General features: G+C 43.2%; 1 protein-coding gene and 1 long non-coding RNA gene across 2 annotated transcripts in view; both read right to left on the bottom strand.

Moving 5' to 3' along the window:
* Positions 1-17,043, bottom strand: part of Znrf3 (zinc and ring finger 3) — a 169,810-nt gene that overhangs the window by 152,262 nt on the left and 505 nt on the right. The window lies entirely within an intron of this gene.
* Positions 405-16,858, bottom strand: LOC143267554 (uncharacterized). The gene is made up of 2 exons (XR_013042742.1): positions 12,594-16,858; positions 405-12,391 (listed from the first exon to the last, which is right to left on the bottom strand). It is a non-coding gene; the product is annotated as an uncharacterized LOC143267554 (long non-coding RNA).

A 17,043-nucleotide genomic window follows, 5' to 3' on the forward strand; every position in this document is an offset into this window, starting at 1 on the left:
ACAGGATGCATCACACTTCCTATCATGTATGCACGTATGCCAAGAGTGTGTGTTCACATGAGAGGGTGCATGTGGGTGAGAATGCAAGAGAGTGAGTGTGAATTCATGTGTATGTGTAGGGGGGTGGGGTTGTACATTCACAAGCAATGGAACTGGATGCCTGGCCAATGTCTGGCCTGGACAGAGTAGGGCTGAGTTAGCAATGCTGAGGCAAAGCCCCTCCCAGGGCACAGAGCTAAGAGATCCTAGTGGTCCTAGAGCACAAGCAGCCTGAGCCTCTCACAGACTCCAAAACCACTCTAGGGAAGCCACAGCCTCTACACTAGAGGACAATGGGCAGAAGTGCAAATAGAACGATTCTGAGCTTGGGTTTCGTTGTTGTTTTTGTTTTTGTTTTGTTTAACAACAACAACAACAACAACAACAAAACCCTGGTGATATAAACCTGTCCTCTTAGTAACTGAAGAGGCTAAAAAAGAGGATTCTAAGTTCAAGACCAGCCTCAGCAACTTATCAAGATCCTTTCACAAAATAAAAACTAGGAAAAGGGCTGGAGAATATAATAGAGTTCAATGATAGAGCACTTGCCTAGAATGTGCAAGGCCAGAGGTTCAATCCCTAGTACCAAACAAAATAACCAAAAAGATTCCCAAAATCTGGTCACTCCTCAGTCAGTGCTATTATTTGGGCTTTTAGAGTCAAAATGATCAACCACTGGGAACCACAGCATAAAGGTAAGGTACATGTGGAGAATGTCTCAGAACTCTATCTGGTATTTTCATCCTCACTTGCCCTGACCCAACATCCACTGCATACTGTCAGTAACTCAGGTCTTTGAGACAAATCTTGGAAGTATGAAGAAGTTGAGCTCCAGAGATACAAAGCCCAGCTTCTACATGCTGTGGGACTTTTTCCTATGGGCATCTTGATATCAAAGCAACTGTGATTACCACATGAGTTCTTCACAAGGTTGGGCCCACCAGCATCCCTCATTAGGAAGAGCTATGAGGCTTGTAAGTCCCATAAGGGACAGGAGGCTTTGGGCCCATCCCTCTACCAAAATATAATACCTCCAACATGCACGCACGCACGCACGCACACAAAACAAACAAACAAACAAACAAACACACTTCCTTGGTAGTGTAGCTGCCTGCAAGTTGCTCATGCTCCTGAAAATAACCCTTTACTCATGCTCACTAAATAGCTCTGATTAAAACACATTGGCTCACCAAGCTAGAATGGGGATTGTCTCTTTAAGCCTGTTGTAGCCTTATGTGCAGATGGTAAATAGAAACAGACTCTCCAGAAAAAGTCAAGCAACATCACAGTAGTAACAGGTAGTGTAAGAATGCAGATCCAGGCAGTCTGGCCCCAGACAAGGCATTGAGGAGCCTCTCTCTTTTATCAAAAGAAACATAGAACTAAAGCACTCTACAAAGCTCACAACATGTTATGAGGAACCTGGCAAACACTGGTCCAATAGCTATACTAGTGCTGATGATGTAGGTATCCTTCTAAGTCCTCAGATACAGCTGGATAACTGGTCTAGTTACCAAGAACTAAAGAGAATTTATATACAAATTATAGTCCAAAAGTTAACTTGCAAGTGAATTATTAAGAATATGTATTTTTAGGGCTGGAGAGATGGATCAGCGGTTAAGAGCACTGGCTGTTCTTCCAGAGGTCCTGAGTTCAATTCCCAGCAACCACATGGTGGCTCCCAACCATCTGTAATGAGATCTGGCGCCCACTTCTGGCATGCAGGCAGAATACTGTATACATAATAAGTAAATCTTTCAAAAAAAAAAAAAAAGAATATGTATTTTTAGCTGGGCATGGTGGCACACACCTTTAACCCCAGCACCTAGGAGGCAGAGGCAGGTGGATCTGTGAGTTCCAGGACAGTCAGAGCTACACAATGAGACCCTGTCTCAAAGAACCAAAATAATATATGTTCTCAAATTCTGAGGATCCCATACACTAGTTAACTCATGTTAAAAAAGTAGGCACAAAATGTTTCAAAAAGCAGACAAAGCAAGCAGATGTCAAGACTCCATATACTAAATCTGACACCCCCTTGGTGTCTGTTTCCTAGGAACTTCAGAAATCAGAAGGAGCAAACCAGACTGCAAAGAGGAAGTGTTGCAGAAGTGACAACTCACAGACAGGTACAACAACATCAGCCACGGGGAGAGGGGCATCTCAAGGGTGCCTAACTTGAGCACTGCACAACTCTAAGAGATGTTTCACACATCTGTCCTCATCCTAAACCCATAATTGCTTCATGTAATCTGCAGAGGCCCTTTACGAAGGATATTTCATCCTAATAGAGAGTGTCAGAGTAGATTCTGTTACAGCAAGTGAAAAAGTATGTGTGCCAATCTAAGCAGTGATGAGACTTTAGGACCAAGGCCTCTCCAAGCCAAACTGCCTAGGTACCTTGACAGAGTGCAGCCTCCAGTGGCTGTCAGGACTGACATCAGCAAACCTCCTATCTACCTGCACTCTTGGATTCTATCTAGCTTCCTAGGCCTGATAGGACATGAAGTGCTATGCAGGGCACCATCTGCATTGCCGTTTATTTATCCCCAATCCTAGCTTTCCCTGCCAACAACTGAGTGGAGGAAAACATAAGATCCCATGTATAGCCAGGCCTGTTAGGAGAGGTCTGCAATCCCAGCTAATAGGCAGGCTGAGGCAGGAGGATCAACATGCAAGGTCAGCCTAGGTTGCATAGTGAATTCCAGGCCAGGCCAGGCCAGACCAGGCTGAGATCTTAACTCAAAAAACAAAAAACAAAAAACAAAAAAAAGCATTCCAACTGCCATTCCAAAGCCATGGTGGTTGCTGATACACAAGAACAGAGACCAAGAAAGCCTTCTGGGGCAGGAGGTAAAGGAAAAAATGAGACTCAGGAATCGCGAGTGTGGAGCTTTTCTACCCTTTCTCCTGTTCTGTTACCTCTCTCCCCAGTCAGTCATCACTAGTCTAGTGGTCCCAGAGGACAAAGTGTTGTAGGAGGTAAAAAGAGGGTATTCATAATATCATCTGCACTTACCCCAACAGGTAAAGACATACATTAATCAGAAAGTCAATAGAGACCATTTCCAGATTTGCAAAAAGACAATTAAAACAAGCTTGCAAAAGAAAATTAATTTAATGCTGTCAAGTATGCAAAAAGAATTCCAGGGCTTTTCAGGACTGGAATGATGGCTCACCAGTTCAGAACACTGGTTGCTCTTCCAGAGGACCTGTGTTTAATTCCCAGCACTTACAAAATAGATCACAACCATCTGTAATTCCAGTTCCAGGAGATCTGACATTCTCTTCTGACCCATAAGGACAACAGACACAGACATTCACACAGGCAAAACATTCAGACACATAAAAAAAAATTAATAATAATTGAATTGAATTCTAGAGCTTTCTACATCTCTTTGAAAGGAATCACTTTACTTGAAATATCCAAAACTATTTTGTCTCCACACCATGAACTGTTTTAGAGTCTCCCCTTTCCAAAAAACAAGGTTGGCATGGCAACCAAGGCCAGTCACCATGGTCCCTAACCACATCCTCTGGGGTTTGGCATGCTGAGACATGTGCCAACTCTGTTGTCTGTAGGGCACTCCTGGCCACAGTATATAGCAAGCTATAATCAAGTTTAAAAAAAATAAAAAAAAAAAAAAAACCCTCACACTTGTATAGAATACAACTCAATATAAATATTCATTAAATGTAAAAACCTATGGTGATGCAATGTTGAGACTGCAAATTTAAATATAAGAATCAGAAAACAAAAACTACTACTGCCTCTGCAACCTGAAATCACCCACACTGCACAATCAAAACTACAAACCAGTCCATACGTATCCTAAACATTTAAATCTAGTAATACCAAAATTTCAAAATCTTGTATTATCTGTTCATTTAGTAACTAGAACAAGGGTGGCATTTACTGATGGGCACTGGAACATAGATGGAGAAGAGAAGACATATCACAGAAAAGCAGCCATAAAAATCCTCTAACACGTGTTAAAATACAGCACACTATAGATTGTTTCTGGAATATTCCTGAAGATACTGATGTCCATACAATCCATACTGTCCCATACAAAAGAGCAAGAGAAATCAAAAGAAAACCTTAGCATGCCAACAAGCACAATCAGGCAATAGTTTCATAATTTCCTGAATATTACATAGGGCCCATAGAGTAAAAACAATCAAACGGAGACATAAAACTCATCGTCTACAGACTTCCTTGGAAACACCACTATCATTCTTTGGTCAAGGGCCATGACAGCTTCCCAAGGGGCAAAAATGTTTGAAGGAACATCTAATATACACCTAAAGACTCACATATAGCTACTACTAACATGTATTCAAGAGCAGTTTCCCCAAAGCACCAGTCTTGTTTTTAAATTTAGTAAGTAAGTGACACTAAAATATCATACAAATTTAAAGAAAACACATCATTAAAGTCTAGAGTCAGGCTGAGATGCTTGCTTCTTCAACATGCTCACAACATGCCCAAAGCAGTCCTCTTCCAGGCTGGGAGGAGGAAGAGGGTATCAAAAGCCAGCACAGCAAGGTGGGAGTTTGATTTGGTTAGATGATAATCGGTTGGTTTTTGTTTGTTGGTTGGCTGGTTTTGACACAGGCTAGCCTCAATTAATGATCCTTTCCTTCAACCTCCTTCATGGTAAGGATGACAGTATGCCGCCATGCCCAGTAAGGTGAAATTATTTTAAGAGCCTGGTCTACCCTAACTATTTGGAATAACCTGGGACATGACCATGTATAAAAACTGCTTATGAATAGTTGCTACAGAGACAGTTCTCTGTCACAGGTTGTCTTTTCCTAAACTAACACTCCCTCTATGCTATTCCAAAATAATAGATCTAGAAGCATTTCAGTTCAGTAACTACCTTAAAGTTATACATTCAAAGCACTAGAGGGATGGAACGTTCTAGCTCAAAGGCCATGCTGGTGGAGCTAGAAAGCACTTGATGGGAAGGACTAGATGTTTTGGTTCAGATGGGAGCTGGAAGAGGGTAAAAAGACTCAAAGGAGGCAAGACAGGGAGCAGAACTGCTGACACACAGAAATGTTCTCAGCAAGAGGGCAATGGAAAGGAAAGCACAGGTAAAGAAAGCCCAGGACCCATCCTTCAGAGAACAAAGATTCTGACCAAGGGCTGATGTGATCAGAAGTTACTGCAGTAAGTGAAATGTGGTGGGAAAGGGAAAGGAAGAGCAGGAGACTTAGACATCATAGAGCAAGAAGTAAGGTCAGAGTTGGAGAGAGGGCTTCTCAGTTCAGAGATGCACTGTTCTTTAGGAGGACCTTTGCTCAGTTCCCAGCACCCATCTGAGGCAGCTCACTAACTCCAGGGCATTTGCCTCATATCCACCTCCACAGGCATCTGCATTCATATGCACACACAAATAAATACACATAATTAGAAGGAGTAAAAGTATTATCTTTAAAAGAAGGAAAAGTAAGGTCAGGACCAAATATCCTGAGGACACCTTTTGCAGTGACTTAATCCCTAGCTAACTTGATTTACACTTTGAAAATTTTGCTAATCAAGCTTGCAACATTCTTTTCAAGCCATCAGCTGCCTGCTCACCATCTACTCCAAGACTGAGGTACTTTGTGAAAAGATGCCAAGTTTCTGGGTACCCAGTGATAGTCCAAAGGGGGGGGGGTTCCCATAAAGCTGTTAAATACACAATGCCAAATGCATTTAAAGAAAAACACACATTAGGTACAAAAAAAGTATTATGTGTCAAGTATAGACAAGCTTTGGCACCCAAGACCCCCTAAATGGTAGAATGTCTTCTGGAGCAGAATTCACTCCCAGAAGAGAAGAAAAATAAAGACAAGTCAAAGTGTACTAGGGACTCTAAAGCTCCAGGCTCATTAGAGATTTCCTGGAACTGGACCAAAGTAGAATATTGTTCTAAAAGACCACTGTAAGGGAACACCAAGCCCAGCCTCTCTTGGACCCTTGCTCATAGCTCCCTTATGCTAAAGGAGAAATGAGTCATGAAATTTACAACACAACATCCAGCTCATCTCTTGTAACTAAAAGAAAGCAAGACCTCATGGTGACTCATGCCTGTGATTCCAATACTTGAGAGACTGAAGCAGGAGGATTGCCTTGTTTGAGGCCAGCCTGGGCTACATTATAAATTCCAAGGCAACCTGGGTTAGAGAATAAGACCTAAACTCAAAAAATATAAAAACAAGGGTTGGAGAGTTGGTTCAGCAGTTAGAATCACTTGCTCTTACAGAGGACCTGGGTTCAATTCCTAGAACCCATATAGTGGCTGATAGTCATCTACATTAGTCCCAGGGGGACCTAACACCCTCTTCTGACCTCGGAAGACACCAGGCACCCACATATATACAGGGTTGGGGATTTAGCTCAGTGGTAGAGCACCTGCCTATCAAGCACAAGGCTCTGGGTTCAGTCCTCAGCTCCGGAAATAAATAAACAAACAAACAAATACATAAATTTAGCAGGGGGTGGGGGAGAAGATCCTTACAAACACACAGGCCAAATGGCCCCAAGACTTTGGCCTCACAGAACTCCAAAAGTGGGCTTTGACTTTAGCTTAATGTTGGCGCTAAAGTCCTAGGTTCAATCCCCAGTATGGGAAGGAAAGAAAAAAGGGGAGGGAGGAAAGAAAAGGTAGAGGAGATAGGGAGAGGAAGAAAGAACCCAAAACAAATAGTGGGCATCCTATAATCCCAGTTCTTGGGAGGAAGAGGCAAGATCAGGAATTCAAAGTCCTCCTCTGCTACACAGCAAATCCCAATTAAAGGCCAGCCTAGGTTACATAAAACTATCTCAAAGGAAAAAAAGAGCAAAAGAGAAGAAGGGCGGAGAGAAAAGAAAAAAAGCCCATTCAAAGAAGCTTTTGTAACTGGTGAGGCAACATCTGTAATACCAGCACTAGGGAGGCTTAGATAGGAGGCTCATAAGTTAGAGGCCAGCCTTGACTATGGGGTGATAGGAAGTGGTCTGAATTAAAAAAAAAAAAAAAAAAAAACACTTAGGTCACATTAGAGCCAGTGTGGCCTTCTCCAAGAACATAGTGTGAGGTTCCTGGGGTCCAGTGATGGACATCTAACATACAGGATGTTTGAGAAAGCATACCTTTAGAGTTCAAGTCTAGAACTTTCAGAAATAGAAAGGGTTACAAAGTCCATCGCAGGCTGGGCAACACCATAGGGATTTATGAACTGGAGGGTTCCTGCCCCAATCAAAGGAAGAGCTAGCTACTCCTCTACTCTGGGACTGTGACCTGGTGTTGCCAGAAGTTTCCATTTCTCAGTAAGAGCTGGTCTACATGTACAATTTGTAGACATTTCAGAAGAACCACTTTTCTAGAAGCTTTCAGCCCACAAATCTGCCTTGCAGATGCACTCGAGGGTCTGTCTGATGCTTAGCTCTATCTGCTCACAATAACTAACAGTGCCACTTAGAACTTAGGTCAGATGAGTTTGGCCTTCCTTAAACCCAGGCTGTTCACAAGCAGAGAGCTACTCAGTGATACACAGGCCTAATAGACAACATCCAAGGCAACAGCACCACCACCACCAAGCTGCCGCATCTTGTGGCATTCTCGGCAGTCTCCGGACATTCAGGCTCAGCCAACTTGGAGTGGACAGCCACCTTGTCCCTGCCGCTCCAGAATCAAGCTCACAGACACCTACAGGGAAGGCACTCAGATGCTACCAACAGCAAATCTCTGCATAGAATAAGCTATCATTCAGAACTCCACCAGAGAAAAGAACCAGTATTTGCTATTTACTAAATGACAGGAATATACAGATTTCCACCTTTATTTATACTACTTTCTAAAGAAACAGATATGTACCACAAGGTACCCATTCTCCATTCATGATGACTGTTTTAGTATAAACTAAAGTAAGCCTTCTGCAGAGCAATCTGACAATGCCTTCGAGAACCTTGAACATGTTCCTACTTAGCCACTCTAAAAGATGTCCCTGATAGTTCAAACTATAACATCAGAAAAAAATAACCTGTGACACGGTCTCTGTAAATGTTTCAGAATATTTAACAATTAAACACTCAAAGTAGACAAAGGATTACCACCACTAGGTTTTCCCAGTTTTCTTTAAAATCACTATCAGTTCATGGGGAAACACAAAGGCTAGCAGAGTGATATGTATATAATAAGCTTTTCTTTTTTCATAATTTTCTGTATTCCCCAAGTATTTTATAATAAAATTGTATTTTCTCTGTGTGTGTGACATGTACTTATATCTGTGTAAGCATATGGAGGCCAAACGTCAACATTGGTATAGCGTCTTCCTCAGTTACTCTCCATTTTCTCTGAGACAGGGTTTCATCAATATATCTAGGGCTAGCCTGTGAGCTCCAGGGATCTGCCTGTCTCTCTTTGCCAGCACTGGAATTATAGACAAATACTGCTGCACTTGCTTATCATGTGTGTGCTAGGGATCCAAACTCAGGTCCTCATGCTTACATAACATACACTTTACCAACTAAGGCATCTCCCCAGCCTCATTTATATATATGTGTGTGTGTGTGTGTGTGTGTGTGTGTGTGTGTGTGTGTGTGTGTGTGTGTTTTAATCAGATCGTACAGCATATCTTACATGTGCTTAAAATTCAGTCTTTACTCGTCCAGTTTCAAAATGCAGCAGCCCTTAGGCGGCGAGAAGTTCCCATTCCAACATTTTCTCATCAAACTTCTAGTATCATCAAAGTTTACTTTCACCAAGTCAACTCTCACATTCAGTTTCTAAATAACCCTATCACCCTGGCTGCTGAACAGAGAAAGGAATTAGTATCAACTCTTACAACACATCTTAAGGAGTAATAAAAATAAAAGGCTCTCCTTTGAACCACAATGGGCCAGCTGACCTTATTCTTTTCCCACTATCATAAGTCAACAGAGCTGCTAAAAGTAAGATTTTAAAACATCTAGTTCAGCCTACAAGCCTAACAAAGAACCTCCACTCTGCCTCCTGCCTTTCTGTTTGACAGGTACAAAGGCATGTCTCCACAAAAGGTTTATCAGCTTTAACCTCAAAGATAGGTAAAAAAAAAATTAGTTGGAAAAGGCGAGATTGCTCAAATTCACATACTGTGCTATGACATACAATGGTTTGCCCAGCCCAAACTCGGCACCAGAGCCAAATTCCCTCTCCCAGGGGTCCCACAGTATCCTATAGACAGGACATGTTCCAGGGTAAGGTAGCGCTGTCTGCTTGCTGTCTTGTCCCCACACTAGGCTGCCTGCAGACAGAAGCAAAGCCTTATTCATGTTCCCTGCCATGCCCTACCCAGGATCTGGTGGACACAGGGCACCACTGAGTGTGTGCCAATGGAAAGAGGGGGACAGTCCACAGTTTCGGTTTTTGGGTTTTTTTTTATAGTTATTTTTTTTCACGTGCATTGGTGTTTTGGGGTTTTTGTTTGTTTGGTTGGTTGGTTGGTTTTTGCCTTCACATATGTCTGTGTGAGGGAGTTGGATCCCCTGGAACTGAAGTTACAGACAGTTGTGAGTCACCATGTGGGGGCTGGGAATTGAACCCAGGTCCTCTAGAAGAGCAGCCAGTGCTCTTAACTGCTGAGCCATCTCTCCAGCCCCACAGCTTCAGGTTCTTACAGTCTTTAAATCAACAAGGAATATGCAGCTTGTGCAAAGAAAAAAGGCAATGTACATGGGACATAATCTCTCTGAAGAAAGTGGTACAGACTCCTGAATGTCTCTGAAAAGTCAGCCACAGGAAGGAGGTGTGTCTCACACCAGAAATCCCTCTAAAGGCCAGGCTGCTTCAGCCATTCCAGCTTTGCCAACAGCCCAAAACAGCACAAGTGCCATCAAGTGACAGCTAGATAGTTCCAGTCACTGTCTTTGTAAACTTGGCATCCTGGCTCTAAGAAAGAAACAAGCTGAAATGAGTCTGTGATTGTGGGAGCTGGGAGAAATGACAAGAAAGAAATTTCTAGTAGTGTAAGGAATTTACTAAGTTGAAATCACACACTCATTTCTCAGTCAATGGCTCTGGATTTAAACCCAAATCTGAATTCCAACATCAGTTCATATAACCTTATCACAAAAAAATGCCATGTGAGGCAACCTCAGACAAAAAAATGTCTCAGCATCAGTAAGATCAGTATGAATCTGATCTGCTACAGACGGGCTAAAGTGACTGTCACAGATGACTTTACGACTTTGTTCCTGGCTTCCTAACCTAAAAACAGCCATCAAGTTTGTTAAATTAAAACAAAGCACTGTGCCTAGGGCCCTACATGACAAGCATTTGAACATTAGTAGACTTTTTTGTTTTGGCTTGGTTTCTTGTTGTTGTCTTTTGAGTGTCTCACTATGCTACACAGGCTAGCCTGGGACTCCTGGTTCATCTGATCCTCGTGCTTCGGCCTCCTACGTATCTGGAATTGAAGATGTTCACCATCCACAGCCACAGTGCCCAGCTTTATTAGCAGCTTCTGTAGGGGTGTGTGTGTGTGTGTGTGTGTGTGTGTGTGTGTGTGTGTGTGTACATTATTGTGTATATGCAAGTACCTTCTTCAGCTGCTCTCTACCTTCTTTTTAGAACCTAAAGCTTGTTGATTCAATTAAACTGGCTGACCAGCAACCCAAAAGGATTCACTTGCCTCTACTTTTCCAGCACTGAGAGTACAGGCATGCACCACCTGCCTAGCTTTTCCCTGGGTGCTGGGGATCTGAACTCAGGTCCTCAAGCTTATACTGCAAGTACTTTACCCACTGAGCCATCGCCCCGGTCCCTGATAGCTACTTTTATTAGTCTGTCTTCCGAAACAGGGTTTCTCTGTGTAGCCCTGGCTGTCCAGGAACTCGCTCTGTAGACCAGGCTAGCCTCAAACTCAGAGATCGGCCTGCCTCTGCCTCCGGAGTGCTGGGATTAAAGGTGTGTTTAATGAATAAAGGTGCTTGCTGTCATCCCTGATAGCTACTTTTAAAAGCTCTGATAGAGAATACTGAAAGACTCAAAATTTAAATTAATTAGAAGAAAAGCAACCACTTATACTCAATACATAACTCAAGAATGCCTGGCTTTCCTTAGTTGAATCATAAGCCATACTTCTGCACCCACTCGAGACACTGCCCAACTGCACCAGGGTGAACAGAGAGGCTCCAAGCCTGGGAGGTGGAGGAATTAAATGTTAATCATAGCTGTCCCTACCCTTACCACATGGCCCACATGGCACTCTACCTTTCCAGCCTTGCATTAAGTCTGCTGCATTAAAGTATTAAATCTGGTAGTTTGCTTTCTTCCTTTGCTAGGGATGAAACCCAGGGCCCTTGTGCAAGTACTCTATACCACCGAGCTATGTCTCAGCACACACATTTGGTTCTTTTGACTATGAAGATTAATTTAAAAATAAATTTCCTGTGAATTACAAATCCACATTCTCCAGACTGGGAAACCACGACAAGCCAGGCTCTTTTTTTTTTTTTTTTTTTTTTTTTTTTGGTTTTTCTAGACAGGGTTTCTCTGTGTAGCTTTGAGCCTTTCCTGGAACTCATTTTGGAGACCAGGCTGGCCTCAAACTCAGAGATCGGCCTGCCTCTGCCTCCTGAGTGCTGGGATTAAAGGTGTACGCCACCGCCGCCCACAAGCCAGGCTCTTAATAACCAACACAGATTATGAATAACAGATCTTCATAGTTCCTGCCACTGCACTAGGGCTTCAGACACCATTTCATCTGCAGCACCTGTTCCATGTCAGGGATTTCTCAATGCTCAGTGTTCTCCAGGAAGGACGTCTTCAGACCTTGTATAATCCTGGATACCATGCTCTGGAATACAAATACCCTAGAAAAGGACAACTGGTAGTAGTATAACAACAACGGGAGGATCAACACACAGACCTAGCTCCCTGAGCTCTAGGTCCTCCAGAAGGCAGGGGCTGCTCTTACAGCCTTCCAACACCAGCGGCTCTTGCACTTCACTGTGAAATGAAAGGTAGAAGGAAACATGTCTAACCCTTTGCCATCTCAAATCTTTCATTTCCATCTCTTCTTGCACTTCATCTAAATGTAGAAAATTCCTTGAGCAGTTGGGTGCTTTTTTATCTCTCCCGAGGATGATACAGAACTAGCAGGAGATAGATGCACAAATTCAGTTGTGCTATAGATGCCTATGGGCATGAGGGTTCAAGTCTGTGAACACACCCAGTTGGGGAGGACTACCGCTTATCTGTGTACAAGCCGATCTCCGAGGACTGCAGCACTGCAGTGTTGTTCTGAAGAGGACGGGGTTTTGATAGACATATCAATATGCTCAATGGAGGGTTACAAAGCTGCAGGCTTCCCTCCGACTCCTGCCAGCCTGAGGGACCTATTATTTTTTTTTTTTTTTTTTTTTTTTTTTTTTTTTTTTTTTTTTGGTTTTTCGAGACAGGGTTTCTCTGTGTAGCTTTGCGCCTTTCCTGGGACTCACTTGGTAGCCCAGGCTGGCCTCGAACTCACAGAGATCCACCTGGCTCTGCCTCCCGAGTGCTGGGATTAAAGGCGTGCGCCACCACCGCCCGGCGAGGGACCTATTATTATTACTTCACTCAACTTTAAAACAAAAAATTTAGAGGAAGGGCATGTGTGCCACCCAGTCTAGGCAGAGGTGACAAGACAACTTTCAGGAGTCAGTTCTCTTCTACCATGTGGGTTTTGAGGATCAAATTTAGGTCCTCAGCTTGACAGCAAGCACCTTTATTCATTGAGGTATCTATCTCTCAGGCCCTCCACTCAAATTCTTCATGTTGTACTAGTCAAAGACAAGTACTAGACCGGAGCTTCTCTTTTCCTCTTGGGGACTATCAGGAAAATGAACACATCCATAACAATATGTGTGCATAACATAATAACAAGAATGTGTGCATAATTTCAGGGGGTCACACAGGCCTGAAAGAACTCCAATAGCAAATTATGGGAAATTAGGTTTGCATTAAATGTCAAAATCCTCATAAACCCAGTTTTAGTTACTTGACAAGAACAAGAACAGGCCATGGTTTCAATTCAGGTTATCATTTGCTAGCTGTCAGGTTGGAGAAACAAATTTACCTCTCTTGGCCTCAGTTTTTTCCTCTATAAAACCGACTAAACAATAGTATCTCCTCATTCAGTATGAATGGAAAGATAAAATAAACAAGCAAAATGTGCTTGGCACAGTCCTCTGCACACACAAAATAAGGCTCATCAATGGAGTTAAGGCTGCTTCCTCCACACTTCCATCCCCAGCCAGAATAACTGGCAATTCCCATGAGATCTCAGGGTATAAAACCAGAGAAGAGATCGTAGGAATTTACTAAACCCGCCCCCCAACAATGAAATGCTTGCTTTTAACCTATAAAGGACCATCTGACAAAATGGTCGGCAGGCCCTTTCTGTGTAAATCCAAGTCAGCTGTCAGCATGCAATTGTTCTATTAGGCCAAGTCAATTTTTGGAGGCAGGCCTATTAAGTTAACTTCAAATGGAGATGAAAAGAAAGTGCTTGATCAAATGCTGCACTGTAAAAACACACTGACAGGGAAACAAGGCAGAGGAATTAGCCTCCTACAATTATTCCCTGTGATACCTTTAGTTACCCAGACTATCTAATCACCCCGCAGCTCTCCTTTCACTCCGAACAGCTAAAAGAACGCCTTAGTTCTTCATGTTCTTCCAGTCAAGTCCACCAGACATTTAACCTGGGATCCAGAGTAACTGATTTTAAAGTTGCACAGAACCAAACATTCTAATTCCTTCTACAAATGAATTCCTTGATATTTTTAATATTTGACCTCAATGGGAGAAATAGACATTTCCACTTTAAAACAATCTTTCATTTCTAGCAATGCAAATTTTCATGTTTGTTTAGCCAATCCACATACCACTAGCCAATGTTTGATCATGCCCCTTATTTAACAACATCAACCATGCGGGCTGCACAGCCACCATATTTAAAAGTTTCAGATAATTTCATTAACAGCAACACATTGGTTTAAAGATGAAATATGTACCAGTATGTCTAAAAACTCTTTAAAGGTCCACACTTCAGAAGTACAGTTAGAGTGTAATTTTTCTAGCACTCAGCTGTATGACTGATCTGCTTAGACACAAACAGGCTATAATGCTGCAAGATAATAAAAGCAATTAATTTCACACTCAAATAAATATATTCACAATGTTCAAAAAATCAAACACACATAAACAACCCTGTCTCCATACACACTAAACTAATGACCTTCGGATAGTTATTTATGCCTAATACATTCATCCCAAGATCTGAATTACTAACTCCACTCCTACACAAGCACACATATCCAGGCTTCCTCCTACCCTAACTCATGCAAAAGACTGAACAGGAATTCTAACTAGAAGTCCCTGGGATGGCCAGGCTATGATAAGGTATCTATTGTGTATACACATATATACACACACACACACTCACTCACTCACACACTTTCACTGCCAAATAATAGGAAAAAAATCAGTACTGCAAAACATTTCTTATCTTAGCATTTTTAAAGAAGAGGAACTTTCAAATAGCTTTTCCCTCCTCTTCCTAATTAAGAACAATATTGCTAGAGAATCACATGGGAAATAATAAAAGCAATACTTCCATGCATTGAAATAAATGAAGACCATGAAACGTTAAAGGGCAAATCGTGAAGTGTTTTGGGTAGTACAACAAAAGGTGGTTTTCAAAAGTTCAATGAGTACTTAGGAAACACGATGAATCTGAAATTAAACACTGCCTTCGCTTCTTCTTTGCTCTTACTAGACACACTCCTGTTACATTCCCTCTCAGCAGTCCTAAAGCATTGACTTTCCTTACAAAACTTATTTCAGGGCTGGTAGGCAGGAGCCACAACAGTTCCTTCAGTCTGGTAGTATTCACAGAATAAAAGCATGCCAGTCTGTGTACACACACACAGCTCTGAAAGCCACACTGTGCTCATCTGTGGACATAGAGTTCAACACGTTGATGACCACAACGAAGTTATTAAAGCTATAGAATGCACCAAGTACTAACTATTCAGAGAACTCAGATAAGCCCACCAATATTACTGCAGTTATAAGAAAATTAAGGACACCACCAGTGATTACTCAACAGGTAAACTTATTAAATACTATTTAAGCCATTTTTTTTCCCTTAGCAACTGCTGACTTAATTTGGAAGGGAGGTGCTAGTCTAACAGACTACAAAAGAGCTAGATAAGCACTTCAAAAAACTTCAAGAGATCAGAGTCCTGCCAAATTCACACATTATCTCTCTACTAGGCAGGATAAAATAGTTACAAATGGTGTGTTTAAACGACTAATTTTGTATTATATGGTGAACCCAAGAATATCTGCAAAGCACAGCACTGTGTATAATGGATAGCTCGCTAGACAAAATGCCATGGAGAATGGCTCCAGTTTAAACACTGCAGATAAAAATCTGAAACTTCAAAAGTCTCCTTCAAAAAGTGAAGTGCCACGTTAAAACATACCCCCCCCTCAGCTGCCACCTCCCCCCAGTCCGTAAATCAAACATTTCTAAAGCCACCAGGGCACAGTGAAAGCCTCAAAGAAAGACAAGGAGTAGCAAGAAGCAAGATTTAAGATTCAAACTATTCTTAAAGCCTGCAATAGAATGTTGAGGAATCTTCAGCAAAGCATCCTCTATAAAGCTTGTATGTTAATGACAGTAACAATAACATTATAAGGAAAAAAGAAGTCCCGGCACATTTAGCAACATCCGTAGTCACAGAAATTGGTCAGACGTGTGTTTCGCTTTCTTTAGATGGGAATAAGAGACCGTAGAACAATGCTTTTTAATTACAGGCATAGGGACCTCCTCTAGCTTTGGAGGGACACACCTTGAAGGAGCCACACTGTACTGGCTTATGTCCTATCAACTCAGAGCTCTGAAGGTGCACCTGGGAGGGGCACGGGAAGATGCTGGTCTACACTCAGAGCTGCTATGAAGTCATTCCACACAGTCCCTTTTCTCTTCATAATTCACCCAAGAGCAACGCATCAAAGATCCAAACTATAGGCCGTAATAACAGCACCAAAAAATTAAAAGACAAGCCAACCGTTTCAAATCACCCCCACCAGAGGTGCGCCTGCTAACAGCCACAAGGACGCTGGCCCTGGAACAAGGTGATAAAAATCATGGTCCAGGAAGCGGGAAATCTATGCAGCTATCCATCTGCAGAGGCTTCAGTTCAGAGTCCCTCCTCAAAGACTGGGGACCGATTCAAGCTCTCCATAGCCAGCTTTCTTTGGAACTCAGACCTCTTGCATTTGGAGCAAGGTGGAGGAGGCCCTGTCAGTGAGCGAGCGACTCTGGCTCCGGTTTGCAGGCCTCCTCGGTATTAGTCCTTGACCCAGGAGCGAGCCTGCGGTCTCTCTCATCCCCTGTAATCTGAGGCACGCAGTGAAGGCTGCCTTCCACCGCCACTTCAGTTCCCCCAAATCCCATTCGTCAGCCAACTCCGCCTGCTCCCCTTCCTGCTGATGCCCGTCCAGAGCCCTGCCAAAAGCGTTAGCGTCCAGGTAAGGCTGGCGGTAGATTCCAGCGAAAATAAAAAACAAACAAACAAACAAAAAAAAAAACAGAACAAAACCGAGGATGTGCACCCCGGCAACCTGGCCTCTCCGAAGACAGAGAGCGAGCTTGGATAGAAAGCCCAGCCTGCGACCTTTTAAGAAGCCGCTCCATCCTTCAACTCTCGCCTTTGCAAAGTTGGCATTCAACAGGTAGTTGCCGGGACTTTCACCTGAAGGAGAAGAACGTCCCGCCAACTCCAGCGTTGCCGCCCCGGCGCCCATGCCCAGCCCCGAGTCCCCACCCCCACCCACCCCGGCGTGGGGCACCCACCGGAGGCCGAGCCCCCACGTGCGCTCGCCCCAGCCGCCGTGCCCCGGAGGCCACGTCCCGCCCGCCCGCTCGCCTGCCCGCCCGCCCGGGAGGGATGCCGCCGGGCTCCGCGCCTCCCCCCCGCCCGCCCGCCCGCTAGCC

Source organism: Peromyscus maniculatus, chromosome 10 (assembly GCF_049852395.1).
Source record: "Peromyscus maniculatus bairdii isolate BWxNUB_F1_BW_parent chromosome 10, HU_Pman_BW_mat_3.1, whole genome shotgun sequence".
NCBI classification, from domain to species: domain Eukaryota; kingdom Metazoa; phylum Chordata; class Mammalia; order Rodentia; family Cricetidae; genus Peromyscus; species Peromyscus maniculatus.